Source organism: Vigna umbellata, chromosome 1 (assembly GCF_029865625.1).
Source record: "Vigna umbellata cultivar VRB3 chromosome 1, Vumbellata_1.0, whole genome shotgun sequence".
In the NCBI taxonomy this organism is placed as follows: domain Eukaryota; kingdom Viridiplantae; phylum Streptophyta; class Magnoliopsida; order Fabales; family Fabaceae; genus Vigna; species Vigna umbellata.
The window spans coordinates 25,753,112-25,767,210 of NC_142165.1; the positions used below are offsets into that span (position 1 = coordinate 25,753,112).

A 14,099-nucleotide genomic window follows, 5' to 3' on the forward strand; every position below is an offset into this window, starting at 1 on the left:
AGACGAACGGTCAGGTAGAGGCTGTGAACAAGACAATTGTTGCCGAGTTGAAGAAGCGGATGAACTCTCGGAAGTGTTATGGGGCTACCGGTGTACTCCGCACGGGACGACTGGAGAAACGCCCTTCAACTTGACGTACAGGATAGACGCCATGTTGCCTGTCGAGTTGGGAGAACCCTCTCTGCAACGCCAGATAGAGGACCTTCAGTTGAATGATGAGGAGTTAAGGGTAGAGCTTGACTCGCTAGAGGAGAGACGGGATCGAGCGGCGTTGAGGGTCGAAGCATGCAAGCGAATGGTGGAGAGAAGATACAACTCCAAGGTCCAGCCGAGGAACTTCCAAGAGGGAGATTTGGTGTGGAGGAAGATCGGAGAAGCACGATGGACGACCGCTCATGGCAAACTCGCAGCCAAGTGGGAAGGACCTTTCCGAATTTCAGAAGCCTTGGGAAACGAGGCTTATAGACTATTGTACCTGGACGGACGCCCCATTCCAAACATGTGGAATGCCACTCACCTTAAATTTTATTTTAGTTAATTGCCATTAATGAATGTACATTTTATTTTTGAGATGATTAATACAATGACAGGGCATCCCCCTTTGTGGCAAGGATTTCTACGATAAAGATATAATCCTGTAAAGCGATTAACCTAAAAAGAAATCCAAGTTGATGAACGGGGAGTTCCAAACGGAACCACTATCAACTTGGTCAAGCGGTGAACGAAGAGTTCTTCCCTAAGAACCACTGTCGCTTGGATCCTTCGCAAACCCAAGTTGATGAACGAGGAGTTCCAAAAGGAACCACTGTCAGCTTGGCCGGGCGGTGAACGGAGAGTTCTTCCCGAAGAACCACTGACGCCCGGATCCTTCGCAAAACCAAGTGGATGAACGGGGAGCTCCAAATGGAAACACTGTCAACTTTGCCGGCGGTGAATGGAGAGTTCTTCCCGAAGAACCACTGCCACCCGGCTCGGTAATCCCGAGTTGAGTTTTTTTATCGATAAAACGCTATTAATAGATAGCAAGATAACGAAGTCAAACGACCGATAAGGTCATAGTGATAACTTAGGCAAATTGAAGAAAGCAAATCGTATTAATGTGTAGAGGATATACAAAAAGTCGGTCATGGGACGACACGACCAACACCTAAACAAGTCAAGATGTTGGCCGACCGGCCACATGAACAAATACATCAAAGTATTTAAAACAAAAAAGTAAAACCCTAACTATCTACTTGCAAAATCATCCGACCCTATGGTCGCCATTATCATCCCCGGTAGCATTAATATCCCCGACATCCTCGTCCTTCTCATCAACGTCTTCGACCTCCACCCTCTGATCACCGACCCCGACGTTCGAAGGGTCCTCCATCTCCTACGGTTCATCCTCGACAGCCGGGGCATCAAGGTGAACCAGGACCCTATCACAGACATCTTTTTCAATGTCAAAATCTAAGGCATAGGGCTCACGGATCCCTGCTAAAATGGACGCTTGACGGAGAGCTTTATTAAAACCCTCCTCGTGTTCAAACACGATGCCCGCCTCTAGCTCGGATACCTTCTCTTTGGCCTTCGCCAAGTCATCCGCTAGCGCTCGGTTCTTCTGTAGGAGTTCGCCCTCCGTTTTCTTCCGGCGGGTGACTACCACCTTCAGCTGCCCACACTCCTCCAGCAGCAAGTCATGGTCAGCTCGAGCATCACGAAGCTGATCAGTGGCTTCTGCTAACTTCTTTTAGACTTCGTCCAGCTCATCCTGGAGCTCATCGTTCTTCTTATCGGAGTCGTCCTAGGCGATCAGCATCTGTTCCATTGCCGCCCGAAGATCCTTAGAGACCTTCTTCTCAGCAAGCAGCTCAACCCGGATGTTCTCAACCCCCCTACGGTTGGCAAACTCCCTAAGATACCAAGCCAGGGAAGCCGCCCGGGTAGACATTTCCAACATTGTGTTGGTCAATTCAGGCTCAAAAAGCGGTCTATCAACGCTCGGTGCGTAAAACTTATGTGAAAGTTCGTTCGGTCGCTCATGTTGAATACGGGGCTAAACACCCGGCCCGGCAGCGGACGAGAGGAGGACCCCTCCTTTCCTTTACGAGCCATCTTGGAGGCCGAGCGGGAAGAGGACCCTTCTTTCTCCTTACGCCCCTTGTCCCCCTCTTTGTGCCCTTTCCTCTTCCTCACGAAGGGTAGGGCAGAAGTGGTGGCCGCCTCGGAGGAGGGATCTATGAACACGGCTGGAAGGCTATGGGGGGGCTCGTTTTCCACGGCAGCGACGTCTTCAGCAACGTTAACGGGCGCACGAAGAGCTAGCACCAGCTCCTTTCCTGCAAGCCATAAAGTTGGATTTGCGGGGGGAGGAGCAGACATGGTATCTGGCAAAAACCCAAAAAATTCAGCTACGTTAACACCAACATATTGAAAGAAACGAAATGAATACAAAATACCATACCGAACACCTTTCGTTCACAATCCTCATGACGAAGGCATTTGACTAAGTTGTGGGCAGAGAGACGGCGGGGGAGAGCGTTGATGGTCTGAACGGCCTCCAAATCGGTCGGGCTCATTGTACCAACTGGATACGCTTTTATTCTCCTAGGGTTCCTTGTCCAATAAAAAGGGAACAAGGGATTTCCCGCTGCATCATGAAACTCATGGCGGTCGGCCTCGTCAATGATGACTTTAAAAACTTGGTTCTTGAAATTCTTATACGAATCAGAGAAAGGACAAAAGATGGTCCTATCTATGACGGATATCAAGGAAACCCAACCACCCTTCGGGAGCGGGCAAACCTCAAAATAATGGAAGAAAACCGGGATTGTCGGATTTACGCCAACCGCCAAACACATTGCCAAGAATGCGTGGACGGCCGCCCAAGAGTTCGGATGTAGCTGTAGAGGGGCGACGTTCATTTCCCGGAGAACGGCCATTTGAAACTTCGTAAACGGCACCCGAACACAGAGTTGATCAAAAAGATTGGCATACATAAAGAAGAAGTCATCCGGACTCGATCCCTTCTCGTGATAAACTCGCTCATTCCTTAGGCTGACTCCCGCCCGAATCAGTTGGGAGTCAGCTATGTCTCGGAGGATATATAGCCGGCCGATTCTCCATGTCAGCGCCTTTTTAGTACCATACTCCGACGCAAACAAGTTGGCATCTTGAGGTGCCCAGTCGTACCCCGGAATGACAGTCCCGTCACTCTCCGGCTCTAATGACGAGTCATCTGCGGGAATACCACCCTTGAGAAGGTGGATAGGTATCCCTTAGATAATCCTTTTATCCCCACCAGTGGGGGAATTAGGCTCTGGCCCCGGAGACCGGACATTCTTTTCCAAGAAGGAGGACGAAACTGAGCTCGATGAAGAACCACGCTCGCCATCACCGCCCACTGACCTCCCGCCGCTTCTGCCCGACAACTCCAAAGAAGACTCAACATGGACGACCATATGGACCGGGCGGCTTGAGAGCAACGCCGACACCAATATAACGACCGACGTTTCTTCAATCTTCTTTACTCCTCTGATAGCATTGCCAGACGACTGGCATAAACACTCACTACACGCTGTGCGACCCGACCATTCATCCTTCTACTCAGATGAGTAATGACGGTATACCGTACAGGCGGCTACGCAAGGTCGGCCGGTCGGTAAATGGGGTCATGAAGGTAAATGGTGATTAGAGCCATTGGGCTGGAATTGGGCCGTGATTAACATTTCACAAATCCCAAGCCCATGGTGAAAACTATAAATACAGGCCATAGGTGAGTGGTAGAGAGGTTACATTTACTGCACATTCATTACTATTTCATTGAATCGCCAAACGGTTCCTGTACTGACTTTAGCATCGGAGAATCTTTGACAGGTTCCCTACCGGACGGAAGAGTGAACAACGGAGTTTGAAGCGAGACCGGACGACTAGAAGACAAATTTTGGAGAAGTTTGGTGACTCAGCCCCAATAATCGAAACAGAAATCAATTTGATTTGTTTTTTTTATCGTTGACGAAAGCAAAATCAGTAATAATTGTAAAACACTTTATCAAGCATATTTCTTATATCTTTTTTCTTCAAAGGCGGCTACTTTAAACTCTACCTTTAGAAAAAAAAAAATAGTTCCTAATTCAATATTTTTTTTAAGGTAGAGTTTAAAATTTAAAAAATAAATTCATAAATAATTGCTCAATGAATGTTTCAATAATCATATTATTATCATTTTCTTTTCTAGTTTTTTACCTGTTTTTTCCCTTAGTTTAGACATACACGCAGGATTAAATTAAAGCAAAAAATAAAAGAAAGTATGTACATTTAGACCTTGCAATTGATTTAAAGAAGAAAAAAAGAAAATAGCACGACCTTATATGCATGGTACCCGATTTCTGAGATATCACATGTTATTAAAAATGTTATGTCTTTTTTGAAAACTTTTTATTTTGTTTTCGTAGATGTTTATAGGCTTATGATAGTCTTGACAATAACTCATTATAAGCTTGAATAATATAATATAGATCGAGAAGTTTGCCTATTCGTCAGAGTCGTCTGACGAGTATTCAACGCTATTTTCTATAAGACAAAGATTTGTTTCCTCTTCTCCTTAAGAATCTGAGGCGTCTAGGTCCTTCCATGTGTTCATGAGAAACTTCTTTTTATCATTTTTCATGAAAATGATCTTCTTCTAGCCCTTCTCAAGATCTGGACATTCTGACTTGAAATGTTCCAGCTTTCTACACTCATAGCAGACTATTGGTCTTTCCTTTTTATTATCCATCTGGTCATTTCTTGAGGTGGATCTAATGCGTCTATCTCTGGAAGGTGTCCCTCTCTTTCTCCTCCACATGGAAAATATTTTCCTTGAGATAAACAATAGCTCATCTTTCTCCTTACCAATCATTGAGTCTTCACCGTCTAATTCTTTTAAGGATTCTTCAGCACTAAAAGTCTTTGTATTTTGTGCTTTCACATTAGTGCAAAAACATCTTATTATGTCAGTTATTTTTGGCTTTTAACGACGAATTCAAGACCAACGTCATATCGGATGACGTAAATTTTACGTCGAATATCACTACAGTTATTAGAACAATTTGACGTCGAGTGGATCGAGAATTGACGTAAGTCTAATGTCGATTTTGTGCAACAACGTGAGGTTACGTCCACTAGTAAAGGGAATGACGTCCAATATTTGAATAAATATTTATATTTATAGTAAGATTTGTCGTCCAATGTACAAGGGAACTGGCATAAAGTTGACGTCGCTATGGAAGATAATGGACGTAATGTTCATGTCGAAGTTCAAAGAGGACATCAATTTTTGAGTAATATTTGAATAAATATTTATATTTAAAGGAATGTTTGACGTCACGTATAAGGGGAAGGACGTAAGGTTAACGTCGAACTTGTCGATATGTGACGTTACTGTCACTGTATGAACGTCGAACAGTGTATACTTCGACGTTACCTTCAGTGTTTTTTTTTTAAATTTGATTCGGTTTAGCTCATTTAACCAAACCTGAAATACAAAAACCAGTTTTCAAATTCATATATATTCACAGATTTAATTAATTTAAACCATGCTATCATCAATTCATCAATTCAAATTAAATAGTAAAACTAAAAGAAGCTAATGCTATCATCAAAACTTAAAAGAACCCAGTTTTCAATTCATCTATTCATAGTATTCATCTATTCACAATAATCTATTAACAGTTTAAAAGTTGCACATGTAAGCAAATGCTACTATCATGAAAGGAAAAACCTAAAGCTATAGCTATTTAAAATGTTTATTCAAATATTCTACACAATCCTCTCTTATCGTCTTTATTACTGAAGTGGACAATGAAGAGGTAGTGTTGAACTGCTGCAAAATCAAGGAAATTTTACTATTATATTCATTTTAATGTCAAAAGTTTATTGATATTTGTAAGATTTTCAAATGTAAATTTCTACCTTAGTCCATTCCCCTCTGATTTCTGCTCGGATGATTGTCTTTATCCATGACATGATGTAGTAGCCACATGCCCAGAAATCATTCTGCTTATTACACTAAACATGTGAAAGAACTTAGGCAAATGTAATGGTTTAAATTTGACTACGAAAATTAAAGGTTAAAGATCAACGAATTCCAACCTTAGGATATATAATTTAAAGTTGTTGTCCTCTAGTCCTAGTCATAACTCTAAACAAATTTGAAACATTTGAAACATTAGAAACATAAGTTAATATATTAATATCATAATGAATTGATAAGAATGAATGTAATACTTACGTTTGTATCAAGGACTTCAACTCCGCTTTCATCTTCCTATGAAGAGAACAAAACCATACAACTTGTGCTTTTTTTTGGAATGATCACCATGAGTTACCAATGGCCCCTATCATGTACCAACAACCAGTGAGTTTGTTGATTAAAATTTGATAAAAGTTGACAATATTGGGAAACACATACGCATCAATGTATGGCGCGATATATCTCTCTCTGTTAGACTCAGTCATCCATGTTTGAATATATGATTTTCTGGAATCTAATGTGTTTCCAGATGGTTGAATGGTTTAAGGTTCAAGAAATCCATAAACTGACGCCCGACCTGATTCCACTACGATGGTGTCCATGTACCTATAAGAATAAAGTTAAGTATATTTATTAAAAAGTAATAATACTAATATACAAATTGGAAAATAACAAATAAAAAACTTACATGCACCATAGTTGTATGCATGCAATGTTCAACATTCTTTCTCCACCAATGATCTCATATGCATCATCCAAATTAATATATAATGGAACATGGCACTCGAGGCCAAATGTTCTTAACTCCCACAGTAGCTCTACCGATCCTTTTCTCAACTTATTTAATCTCGAGGTCAATATGGATATAGGATCATGGTCTTCTACTTCCTCACGAGCCTCATTCATAGGTTGAGCCATTGGTTGTTTTTCGTAGACCTGCAACTCACATTTACAAAAGTTAGGAATCATTTAATTATAACTTGAAGATTTAAGATAATAAAAAGAAGAATATAATATCGCTAGTGGGCCAAAATATGGCATCATCATAGCCTTAGGCCAAGCTATAAATGTGTATAAGGCCTCCCCCACAAATTAGATTTCAGATGTAGGCACTGACACTCGAGCCTGGGGGTCTCTTGGATCATCAATCATTACCCGCGCGTGAGTGGGCAATAAAGGAGCACCATGAATGGTCTGGCCTCCTGCAATCTCTCGTCCCATGGCCACTACGTTCGTAGGATCCTCATCAACCAAAAACTCATACTGAATATTGTAATCAGTACGATCTGCTGTAGAGCATGAGCCTTTGGTGCTCACACGAGGTGCAGTAGGATCATCTGTAGGGGCGTCCTCCTGTTGTGATTGTTGTTGTTGCTCTTATTGTTGTTGTTGTTGTTGTTGTTGCTATTGTTAGGCGTTCACCCATGTTTTCCTCTAATTTGACTTTCACCTGTTGCCTAATGCTATTAACCATTTCTTGAGTCACGACTTCTGTGCTTCTTGGTTTAGGGCCAAAGTAGTCCCTCAATCTAGTAGCTCCTCCAACAGCACGCACACGACCTGGACGGTCTAGTCGACCTGTGGCTGCTACTAGGAGGTCCTCCCTACCTTGTGCCACAAGTGTGCCTTGAGTCTATTGGTCAACCAAGTCATCCTGCATATCATAATGAAGTTAGACACATTAAAAATTTTGTTACATAATTTTTTTATGAACTACGGTAATTAGTTAAAAGTTTCCACTTACAATTCTCTAGGATATCTCCTGAGCAGACTGGGATGTAAATTGGCCATTGGACTTTGTCCGTGCAGCCTTCCACAATTCATGTCTAGCTGGTGGAAGTGCTAGATCAGGTGACTCAAGACCTAACTCCTCAGCACGACGTTTTCTCATCTTTTTCTCCAATAACGCATAACCATCACGTGACAGTACGTGTGGTGTATCATTAAGCTTTTGCCTCTACTGGGCGGCTATCCTTTTTCACCTATGAAAAAATGAAAATCATTAAGCATAAATCACAAATTAACATCTTGTGTGACTAGAGAAAAATATTAAAAAACATACTTGCCACTCAGGAGTAAGTCTAGATTCTTTAAACTGCACCTACTCCTCCTCAGTTATTTTATATTTTGTACAAGGAGTGTCGTTCTGTTTAGAGCCAAAGACGTATTGACGTGTCATTCTCGTCTTGAAGTCGCTCCATCGGACTGCAAGATGGGATAAAATCTTCTTCCTTATCATCTCATCATTAGGGATATCCCAATTTTCCTGTTAAAAACAAAATTAATGTTAAAGCATGATCAACCAAAATAAGTCAATGATGGAAGTAAAACATCTTAAATATACCAAAATATCCTGCCATAGTATATTTTTTTCAACCTCTGGGACATCATCCCAACAGGTAGCAACAAAAGGGACATGATATTTTGCCATCACGCCCAAGTAACTCCTGAACGATGCTGCATGTGCCCCAATAGGCACAAATGTTCGGGGATTAAACTCCACCGTCAATGGTTTATCATTAACCCGACGGGATGTTCGAGTCACAAATCTACCACCTCCTCCCGTCAGACCTGATCCAGAGTTCGTCATACCTGTATACAAAGTGTTAGTAAATTATAGTTAGAACAAACAAAATAAATAAATTGTACAAGTAATTAAAACAATGTTAAGACACCTATTTATCCCATATGCCTTCGTTGTGATCACATCGAGTTGCATGTATTTCATCGGGTACATCATCAACCTTATTTTCAACGGTTCTTAATTAGAAGGAGCTTGTCTCAAGTATATCTAGAGAGTCTTCATCATCAGTTGTGTGCATGGCTCTGCCTTCCAATACCATTGACCATTTATGATACACTAGGTCAGTGACATAGAATATTTTTCTTGCTTGACTAGCCATAATAAATGGTGCATTCGTGTAACTCATTTTGTTAAGATCCACCAAAGTGAATTTGAGGTCTTCTGTCACCACACCATAATTACTGTCAACCCGTTTACACTTGAAAATTGGAACTCTAAAAGTGACATAATCAATTTCCCAAATTTCTTGTATTATTCCAAAATAACTGACTGATGCTGTAATTGGATTCTTATCCTTGGAACTGGAAAAGTATACAGCCTCAGCTTGTAGGGTAACTCCACTATTTTGAACTCTACTTTTATCGTCTTCCTCCTTTGAATAGAACAAGTAATTGTTTATGTAATAGTCGCCGAAAGTGATCACATTAGTGTTAGGTCCACGAGCTAGTCTCAATAGATTTTCAGAAACATTCGGAGTCACATAAATCTTTTTCTTAAACCAAGCTAAAAGGGATTTGTTATGTTCATTAAGTGTCCACTTTTCACTCATACGTGGATGTGCTCACTTAATTTTATCAATGTGTTGTGAAATGTAAGGAATAACATCCTCTGTGTTGTTTAAAATGTACAAATGAGCTTGATTAACTTCTTTTCCATTAACACTTTCAATCCTTACTCCTCAAACTCCCTTCCCTTCACGTTTGTTTTCATGTCTTTTCTTTGGAAGTCCTATTGGGTCACAACTTGGCATATAACTTGAGCAGAATTCAATGGCTTCCTCTACAATGTAGCGCTCTATAATCGAAGCTTCCAATCTCAATTGATTATTAACATATCCCTTTAAGATCTTCATGTATCTTTCAATCGGGTACATCCACCTCAAGAAAACCGGCCCACATATTCGAATTTCTCTCACTAGATGGACAATCAATGAACCATGATATCAAAGAATGAGGGTGGGAAATACATTTCCAATTGACACAATAGTCTGATGGCCTCATTTTGCAAATCATCTAACTGTCGAGGATCAACAACTTTCTTGCAAATGACATTGAAAAACAAACTCAAACGTGTGAGAATACCTCTAACAAAGGCAGGTAATATGGCTCGAATAGCTACTGGTAAAAGTTGTTGCATTAAGACATGACAATCGTGAGACTTTAAACCAACTAACTTCAAATATTTCATAGAAACAAGGCTACTAATATTCAACGAATAATCTTATGGAACCTTCACACTATGTAAACAATGAAAAAAAATTGTTTTTCTTTGTTTGAAAGAGTATGACAAGCTGGAGGAAGATAGATGCATCTTCCTATGGATTGCGGATGTAACTCAGAACGGATTCCCATGTCAACCAAGTCTTGTCGTGCTTCACTCCATCTTTTGTCTTTCCTTTAACATTTAGTAAAGTCCCAACATCACTATCACATACATTTTTTTCAACATGCATCACGTCTATGCAATGTCACACATCAAGTTTACACCAATATGGAAGATTAAAGAATATTGATCGTTTTTTCCAAATGTTTTTCTCAACGGTCTTGTTTTTTATGTTTTCTGAAGACAACATGAATGTTCCTCAGCTGGTCGTATACTTCTTCCCCATTACGTGGTATGCATACTACATCATCCTCAGGACTTCCATTAAACGCTTTTTTCAATCTACGGTAAAGGTGATTTCGAGGAAGGAATCTTCGGTGTCTTGTGTACACAGTTTTCTGCCCATGCTTCAGTTGAAGATAACTAGTATTTTCTTCACAAATCGGACATGCAAAATGATCTTTAACACTGTAACCACTCAAGTTCCCATATGTTGGGAAATCATTTATGGTGCAAAACAACATTGCACGCAAACGAAAGTTTTCTTCTGAATATGAATCGAAGACCTCGACGCCCTCTTCCCACAACATTTTTAAATCGTCAATTAACGGTTTTAGATAAACATCAATGTCATTTCCAGGTTGTCTAGGACCCGATATCATCATAGACAACATCATGTATTTTCTCTTCATGAACAACATAGGAGATAGATTGTAAATCATCAAAATAACTGGCCATGAACTATGTTTGCTACTTAAGTTGCCCTAAGGATTCATACCATCGGTAGCAAGTGCAAGTCTTAAGTTTCTCGGCTCTGCACTAAATTCGGGAAATGTCCCATCAATGTTCTTCCATTGTGGGGAATCACCTGGGTGTCGAAGAAGATTATCACATTTTCTTCCATCAACGTGCCACATAAGATTCTTCGCATCTTCTTTAACAGAAAACAATCGTTTCAATCTAGGTACTAAGGTAAATATCACATGACCTTAGCCGGTGGACCTCCATTGTGTTCATCGTTATTTCCATCAAGTTTCTTCTTAAATCGTGACGAACCACACGTCGGACACACCTTCATTGAAGCATACTGATCTCTATACAATACACAGTCATTGGGACATGCATGTATCTTTTGGTATTCTAAACCCATTGGACATAGAGTTTTCTTCGCATCGTAATTACGGATAGGTAACGTGTTATTTTCTGGAAGCATCTCCTTCAGCAACTCCAACAATTTCATTAAACTTTTATCAGTCCATCAGTTTCTTGCTTTCAAACAAAACAATTTCAAAGTAGCCGATAACCTTGTAAAATTGATGCATCCTGGATACAACTCTTGCTCCGAATTGTTCTTCAGACTATCGTATAAATGAGCTCTTCCAAAATTTTCTTCGCCAATGTCACGTACCATTTCGTCTAAATGATCACTCATCCATTCGTTGACACATATATCATACGTAAGAGATATTGAAGGAGAAAGAACCAAACTTGAAATGGTGTCACTAGAGAAGATGACAAAGTTCGCTGACCACGAACACAAATATCATACGTTGAAGGAAAAAAAACTATCATAGTATCGTTATACATATAGATATCATACGTCCAGAATCGACAGACAAAACACAAACACGAGCACATACATCATACGTAAGAGTATTTTAAGAGGAAAAAAAAACATACTTCAAATGGTGTCATTGGAGAAGATGATGAAGTTCAGTGACCACGTACGAAAAACAGCCTAAAGATAAACAAAAAACAATCGGTCAACCTTAGAAATGAGAACCAAATGACATTACAAAGACAGAAACGACTTAAAAATAACCTTCTTTCTTTATCGCAATCGTCCACCAAGTAGAAAGTTCAAGCAGAAATGGAACCGCGAACAAACAGTGAGACTGTGTTATGTTTTTACATTCAATAAATAAATTTCACGTCGAATACAATAAAAATGTGACGTTATGTTTAAAAATAACGTCGAAGTCCCAAACCATTCGATGTTTTCTCTTAACACAGCATGCCTTTTTTTATTAATTTTATCTTATAAATTGCAAAGGTTACGTCGAATTTGAAGGGGCTTGGACGTAGTATTGGAAACCAAAAGTTTCTACCTTTTTAATTCTTTTTAGTTTTTTCTTTAAAACACGAGAGCATTAATAGAACGTCGAATTCTGTTGGAATTCGACGTTTTCTTCTTCTGCCAAAAAGTACTGTACTTTCGGATCTTTTTTCTTTTCTCCCCTCCCATAGAACGTCAAAGGCTACCGGGCTGGGACGTGAAGGGAATTGAAGTACTTAGGAGCATTAATTGTGTGCTTAATAGAACGTCCTATTCGATGGGGCTTCGACGTTTTTTTCATCTGCCAATAGCAAAATGTGGCGGTCTTATGATTAATTTTTCTTTAAAATCAGACATGAAATTTTTTTTCGTTTTACTTCTTCCTTAATCGATTCAAGTTAGCAGTGTACTAAAATTTGCACTTTTAAACCAATGATCAATTTTTGATCAATATCAGAACTGTAAAATCTTCTCTTCTCAACTAGATCGAGGGTTAGTCCACATACAATGTGTTTCGGTTTTGGTGCACATTTGTCCGGTGTGTCTTTATTACTCCTGGATGTCTGGGACGCTGTCTGGGACACTTGCACTTCTCCAATTGTTGTTGTTCATACTCGCCAAAGGAGGGGGAGGTACCTGCAAAGATACTCCGACGCTCAAGTCAGATGTGAGTAATGGAGCCTTAGCTCTCAAGAGAGTGATTATGATACTGCTCTGAAATATTATTCAGGGTCTCTAGAACATCAAGAGAACGTACCTGGACCTTGGCCCTGTTATTGTATTTATAAGCAAAATAAGAAATAACCACCTTACCTAATAATGTGGTTAGTGGCTTTATAAATATCTTAACCGTTTAAGATATTTTATGTGATAAATATAATATTTAAGATTAAATATCTTACTACATAACATGCCCCCCAAGTCCGAATTAACCGTTCTGTTTTATGGACGTGGTAACTATAGGACTTATGGGTTTGAGGGAGGCTGTATTCGCTGTGTTGGGGGGCGTGTTTCTGGTTGTCGCTAATGTGTGAATTGAACGTTTTATATCAAGGATAACCGAGCAGTTGAGTTTGATGGATGAAAAAGAGGTGGAGACGAACGACAAAAAGCTAGAATGAGTGAGGCCGAACGTGAGGATATGTATGGCCGAGCGGTAGAAGCCGAAGGGAGGCCGGACGATTGTGTGAACGTTCGTATTCATTGATAAAGGGCGAGGCCGAGCGGTCGACTTTTTGAACGCTCGCATTTGTCGAGCGTTCGAATCCAAAGGGCGAGGTCGAACGGTCGATTGAACGCTCGTACACATTGATTGTCGAGCATTCGAATCTAAAGGGCGAGGCCGAACGGTCGATTGAACGCTCGTACACATTGATTGTCGAGCGTTCGAATCTAAAGGGCGAGGCCGAACGGTCGATTGAACGCTCGTACACATTGATTGTCGAGCGTTCGAATCTAAAGGGCGAGGCCGAGCGGTCGACTGTTTGAACGCTCGTACACATGAATTGTCGAGCGGTTGAGACAAAAATGTGAACATCTTTGAGGCCGAACGGCCGACTGCTTGAACGCTCGTACACATGAATGGTCGAGCGGTTGAAACCAAAGGGCGAACACCTTTGAGGCCAAACGGCCGACTGCTTGAACACTCGTACACATGAATGGTCAAGCGGTTGAAACCAAAGGGCGAACACCTTTGAAGCCGAACGGCCGACTGCTTGAACGCTCGTGGACATGGATTGTCGAGCGCTTGAAATCAAAGGGCGAACACCTTTGAGGTCGAACGACCGTATGTTAGAACGCTCGTACACATGGATTGACGAGCGGTTGATGTTCTGGGTGTTCTTGGGCGTACAATCGACCAGAGGGAGTGTATCCCTTAGAACGCTCGTGGACATGGTTTGTCGAGCGGTTGATGTTCTGGG

The 14,099-nt window shown here is 40.8% G+C and overlaps 2 pseudogenes; both read right to left on the reverse strand.

The window, feature by feature from the left end:
* Positions 1-1,375: 1,375 nt before the first annotated feature.
* On the reverse strand, positions 1,376-11,379 carry LOC148205004 (uncharacterized; annotated as a pseudogene).
* Positions 8,761-9,986, reverse strand: LOC148205005 (uncharacterized; annotated as a pseudogene).
* Positions 11,380-14,099: the final 2,720 nt, after the last annotated feature.